The sequence below is a fragment of the Prionailurus viverrinus genome, chromosome X, assembly GCF_022837055.1.
Source record: "Prionailurus viverrinus isolate Anna chromosome X, UM_Priviv_1.0, whole genome shotgun sequence".
Taxonomy (NCBI): domain Eukaryota; kingdom Metazoa; phylum Chordata; class Mammalia; order Carnivora; family Felidae; genus Prionailurus; species Prionailurus viverrinus.
The window spans coordinates 82,788,552-82,794,551 of NC_062579.1; the positions used below are offsets into that span (position 1 = coordinate 82,788,552).

General features: G+C 45.7%; 1 protein-coding gene across 2 annotated transcripts in view; it reads right to left on the bottom strand.

Moving 5' to 3' along the window:
* Positions 1-3,079, bottom strand: part of ACSL4 (acyl-CoA synthetase long chain family member 4) — an 88,291-nt gene extending 85,212 nt beyond the window's left edge. The window contains exon 1 of one of the 2 annotated variants that reach the window (XM_047843757.1): positions 2,856-3,079. The gene's annotated coding sequence lies outside the window, so the exon portion shown is untranslated. The remainder of the gene's footprint in view (positions 1-2,855) is intronic. The other variant, XM_047843760.1, reaches the window with a different exon arrangement.
* Positions 3,080-6,000: the final 2,921 nt, after the last annotated feature.

Consider the following 6,000-nt stretch of genomic DNA (forward strand, 5'->3'; position numbering starts at 1 on the left):
ATGAATTGTATCTCTTTTTTTTTTTGTAATTTTTTAATGTTTATTTATTTTGAGAGAGAGAGAGTGAGCAGGGGAGGGACAGAGAGAGAGGAAGACACAGAATCCGAAGTGGGCTCTAGGCTCCGAGCTATTAGCAGAGAGCCTGACGCGGGGCTTGAACCTACCAACGGTGAGACCATGACCTGAGCCGAAGTTGGACGCTTAACTGACTGAGCCACCCAGGCACCCAGAATTGTATCTATTTCAATTTCTTTGTCATGATATTATACTACAGTCCTGCAGATGTTACCACTGGGGAAAATTAGAAAAAGGGTATTATTTCTTACAACTGCATGGGAATCTACAGCTACCTCAAAATGACCAGTTAAAAGACAAAGAAAGAAAAAGAATATATAAGGCCAGCCAGTGATAGGAGAGGAAAAATAAAGCTTTTATTTTTGCTAACATCTCAGGAATTGAAAGTCAAGGAAGGGGGGAGGGAAGGAACGCCAAGAAGAGAATCTATAATACAATCATCTCCTCCTCCACTATGGGGGTTTAAGTTCCCCCAGGATTTTGTTTATGTCCCTGATTTGAATGTTCTTGTTGTTAATAAATATAAACTGTATATACATCTATCTCTTCACAGCCTCACCACAACCACCCCAGACTATAAACTCACGAAGAGGGTTTTCTTAACCATCATATCCTGGTGGCCTGGCACCAAAACCAGGGACAGCTGAAGGAATGAGATAAGTTCAATGAGTGATAAATGAATGAATGAGATGCCAGCATATTCTTTAAAGTTCCTAGTCAATTACAGTTACAAGGCAGTATGTATATATTCGCTTTCAAATTTCTAAAAGACATGAATGTTTTTTAAAAAGTGTTCTATGCACATGTTTCACTTGCAAGCAGAAGTTAACACCCAACTTTTGTAAAATGCCTCCCAATTTATAGACTTCCACATATACTCATTTGGTAAGATAGGTTATGAATTATGCACACATAAATTGGAGCAAGCATATGCAGATGTTTGAGAAAAACATTCTCAACAACTGTTATAACTAAGGACTTAGGCCACAATGTTAGTGCTGCTTACATCATATAATCATATATCTATCAGTATAGGAACAAAGAATTCAAATTGGGAGACTTATGGCTCACTCTGCCAACCATCAAGAGGCTTTTACAGATGCAAAAACCAAGACAGGTTAGGTGACTTGTTCAAGGTTATACAATTGGCTAGGGCTGGATTCAGAGCCTCTCCAGAGTCCCAATTCATTTCTCCTCTTAAATTGAATTGGGCAAGACTCTCTTATCCCCACCCATCCCACACCTACCCAAAACACAAACAAAAATGTTAATCTTAATCATTAATTTTTTAATAGGGTTTTTAGGGGAAAAGCTTTTAATTGTTGCAGTGCACCTTCCCATGGATGTTTAAGTGTCAAATTCCTTCTAGTATCAGAACAATATGGTACTTTATTCTATGGTGCAAGTATACTAACGGTGTAATGTTTCATCCTCCACCCAAAGAAAGGGTGGAGAGGGTGTTAACTCCAACAGGAGTCTTACATGTCTCACACGTTAGTAGCTTCAATCGAAAAAGAGAGCTATTTTATAATTCAAGAGGCCTTATGCTATAAAAAGCTTGACTGATATCCTCATTGACAGTCCTGTAATTGAATCTTCCATTGCATGCTCCCTTAGGTATCAAGAACAGTTAAAAGTATTAGAGGCAGAATAAAAGAAAAACTAAAGAGACGAGCAACTACCAGGAAATGGGACTTTAATTAGGTTAAATCTCTGTTACGCAGCAACATGTAACTAAGCATGAATTTAGAGGTCCTAGAATCAAAACGCTAGAGGAACCTTATTTGTGCTCTAGTTCAACATCCTCATTTTTGCAGATGTAGAAACTGAGGCATTGATTAAGGACTTAACCAGTAAAGCAGCCTACTTACTTATTCAGCAACTCACCGTCGTTTCTTGGAGCCATGGCTGATTTTTTTTTTTTAAGGTGAGAGACTATAGCAAAATTAATTTCAAGAGGGTGGGGAAATGCCTTTCAAGGAGAAGATGCTGGAGTGCGGAGAAAATATGACGTCCTTTTTAAAATATGTAACCCCTTGATGGGGGTTAGGCAATGAATCATATTCTCCTCGATTTTTCTATGTGCTATAGACATCAGCCGCAATTCTTTCTGCAGGGTCCTCAAATGAGAGGAAGAGGAAGTGAATGAAGCTGATGCTAAATATAAGGCATTCATGAGGACAGGGATGTAGACAGAACGGGGGGGGGGCGGGGTGAAGAGCACGCTTCTGCTAGAATTCAGCCGTTTTCTAACGCACCTAAAGATACGGAAGCCAGGAAGAGCTGGGAAGGCAGGGCATCCCTCAAATCCGAAGGGCGGATGCTGCTAGGGCCAGAGGGACCACAGAGCACTCAGAGACAGAGCGACCCCGAAAGGACAAGATGGAGTGGAGGTCTAGGGGCGCCCTAAAGGTTGTCTGGAGGTCTGGCAAGCACTTGATGTGCTCCTTCGGAAAGGGTAAAGGCAACGCACAGTAAGCCCGGTCGGGAAGATGCTTCTGGCCCTCGGGGGATGGAGGACGGTGGGTGGTAGGAAGAGAAGGAGGCAGGGCTCTCGAGGACCCTGGACTTCGGAGGAGTAGACACAGAGACCCCCGGGAATCTTCCCAGCACCGGGAGGGAGGCGGGCGGGTAGATCGGCCGGGCTCCCAAAGAAAGAGAGCCCATTCCGGGAACTGGGACGTCCCCTCCACCTCCGCGGGGCTCAGGTGCGGGACGGCGGCGCCGCCGGAGCTGGGGCTCCTACCGCGACAAGGGTCAGCAGCCGGGGCTATACTTACCGGAGACGCGGTCCACACGGCGTCTTCGCAGCCGGCCGGCGCCTGGCACCCGGGAAGCCCGCGGAAAAACCGCGTGCCCGCTAGCGCTGGGGCGAGGAGGGGCGCGCCACGGAGGCCGGAGAAAAAACCGCAGCGGCCCGCGCGCACCCGGACGGCCGGCGGAGGCGGGACGAGGCGCGGCGCGGCGCGGCGCGAGCCCGGAAAAGACGCGCCCGGAGGGGCGGGCGGAGCGGAGGCGCGCGGTGGTGTGGCTGAGCCGGCCGAATCGCGGGCGGCCGACGTCTCGGCCCACCCACGCGCCCGCCTCCGCTCGCCCCGGACGTCAGCCGAGGAGGCGGGGCCGAGAGGGCTTCCCGAGGCGAGGGAGGGCGTTGCGGGCGAGCCGAGTCGACTAACGGCTCCTCGCTGGCTCGCCGCAGCCTCTCGCTCTGGCTTCCGAGTCGCCGGGAGGGCGGGCCGGCTGGCCGCGTTATCAAGTGTGTTTTCGGAAGGGCCTGGAGCCTATCCGATTTCAGCGAGGTCTGGGACGCGCCCATCGCCCGCACCTGTGCTGGCTTCCTAGGACTCAGTCCCAGGATGAAAGTTCCCCTTGGGTCATCTTCCAGCTGCCCTTTACAGATACTCATCTTTGGACCTAGCCTCTCTTTCTTCTGAGGGAGATCCTATTCTTTGATTAAAGGCATCCTGCTCCTCCAAGCCTGAGCCAATGCCCTTGTTCCTTTCACCTCGCCTCTCACTGCGTTAAGACCCCAGCTCCCTCTAGCTTATGAAATACCAAAAGAATGGGGAGGAGGGGGGGTTCACTTTATGTCTTTCCTTCCCACCGTGGTGTAATGGCAAAAGAGCCGACAGCTGATAAGGGTCACCGCGGCATTTTGACATTTTACTGGCCATGATCGTAGCTCATGAGCCAGTCCTACAAAGACCGTTCCCAAGAGATTCAAGAAATTGCTGTTAAAAATAGAATTCTGGTGAACTGCCTCAAGACTGCAAAAGGGACAGACCATAATTGTAAATGAGCCATGACAAACTGCAAGAATATATCACCAGAAGAAGTAAAAAGCACCAATATTCTTCCAAGCTCCCTGATGCATAATGGAGGACTAACTTCCTCTTCCTGCTAGCAATGGACATTTCATTTCACTTGCTATTTCCCATCTTCCCATAGAATTACTTGTCACCCTACAGGCTAGAGTCATTGTTAACTTTACCATGCATCCAGATCATCTTGGGTGCTTGTTAAAGTATGGGTGCCTATAGCTACAACCTCCGGATACTCTGTTTAAGATCTGAGGGGGACTGAGAAATTTTATTTTTTAATAAGCATCCCAGGTCACACCATGGTGGTTGGAGGCCAACATACTTATTCTGAACTGGGATTACTCAGCCAATTTCCAACAGGCCCGCCCACTTACATTTAATATGCCTACAAATATTACTACGGCAATCATGAACTTCCTTTTTCGAGATTGACCTAGAAAGTTCTGGACTTCAAACGAATTTCTCATGTTTATTTTATGAGACCTTGTTGCAATAACAGAAATAAGTAATAATTTGCCAGCTATATAATTCACTGGGTGTCTGCAGTATACAGAGCCCTGTCATCCATAGCAGGGTTAACACAAATGAAATATAAGGAATGATCATCCCTGCCCTCAACAAATTTAGTGTCTAGTCATGAAATTAAAACACAGACACAGGACAGACCCAGTATAGCACGTAAGTCAATCTGTTGGACCAAGAAGAAAAAGAACTTATAATTAAAGAATACTTTGGTCCATTTCCTTCACTACCTATCATTTAGCTCAGACCTCCTCAACTAGGTAATCTCCTCTGAACACGGAGTCCTCAGTTCACTGAAGTTCCTCCAGCGTTACAAGGTAAAAAGGAAACCCTGAAGCTATCAGGTTTTGTTGGTATGTATGAATTTGTATACATACATACCTGTGCATATGCATGTGTGTATATATGGATATAGATATATTTATCAGACCAAGAAACTACTTGAATGTTTCAAGATCTTTATCACTTACGTTATTCATTAATACAGACAGTCCTGGCTACCTTTATCACATACCAGATCTCCCTTTCTACGGTTAACCACACCCAGGATGAAGCCAGAAGAAGAGCTACAACTCCAAAAAGGAAATCAAGTGTATCCATACTATTTCTAGCTTTCCTTTCTCACTCCTTCAAGGTCCAGACAAAACCTTATTTAATTTCTTGTCATCGGAAACCCTCAAGCATTCCTACCCAGGAACAAAACATTCCTCCCCCCAACCCCCCCCAACCCCCCCCCCCCCGCCACTGCCAGCTGCCTGACATTTTAGAGAGAACATTTGCACGATTGTTTACTAGCTAGGAAGACATGGGATTATTACCCCTATTTTACAGGTGGAGAAATAGATGCAGGTTAAATGACTTGTCCAGTCACACAAGTAACTAGTAACAGAGCCTGGATTTCCTAACCATGGTTCTCACATCTCCTACACTACTGCCTTTGTGACTACATGAGGTTTCCTGGGTAGTAAGTCCTCCCCAGAACTACCAATCAAATTAGAAACAGAAGAGATAAACATATGGAAATGGAAAACACAGTGCAACTGACAGATTCAAAATACAACATCAAAAGCACTTAAAAGCATGAGAATTAGACTGAAGCCAAATGGAATTTAACACGGCAGCTCTCTTAGCAGGTACCGATATTTAGGCCTTGCTCATTTTACTCTCCTGTAGCAAGAAGCTGAAAGAGATAGCCAAGCCGCTCCTGGCATTAGTTATTTATGGAAGGGCAGAAAACAACGTTCTTCATGGACTGTGTAACAAGCCTTTGCGTGTTAAACATACTTCACAGGTTTGTAAAATAATAACTTCCTCCTGTGGCCCAACTACACGCAGCAGGACTTTATCATAATATTTGCATAGACATGTTATGTTTTGTCATTAGCGAGGCCTTGTTTTTTTCAGGCCCCTAACGAGGCCAAATACTGTCTTCAAAGGTATGTCTTTAACAACTGGTAAAATCAGAAACCTAGACAAGAGATGATCTTACTGTGAATATCCCAAGCTACTGCATTCAAAAATGGTCAGCAGTGTAGTAGCTAGATCTAAATGTTATCTTTCGAGAAAGGATTCTTTCATCTTT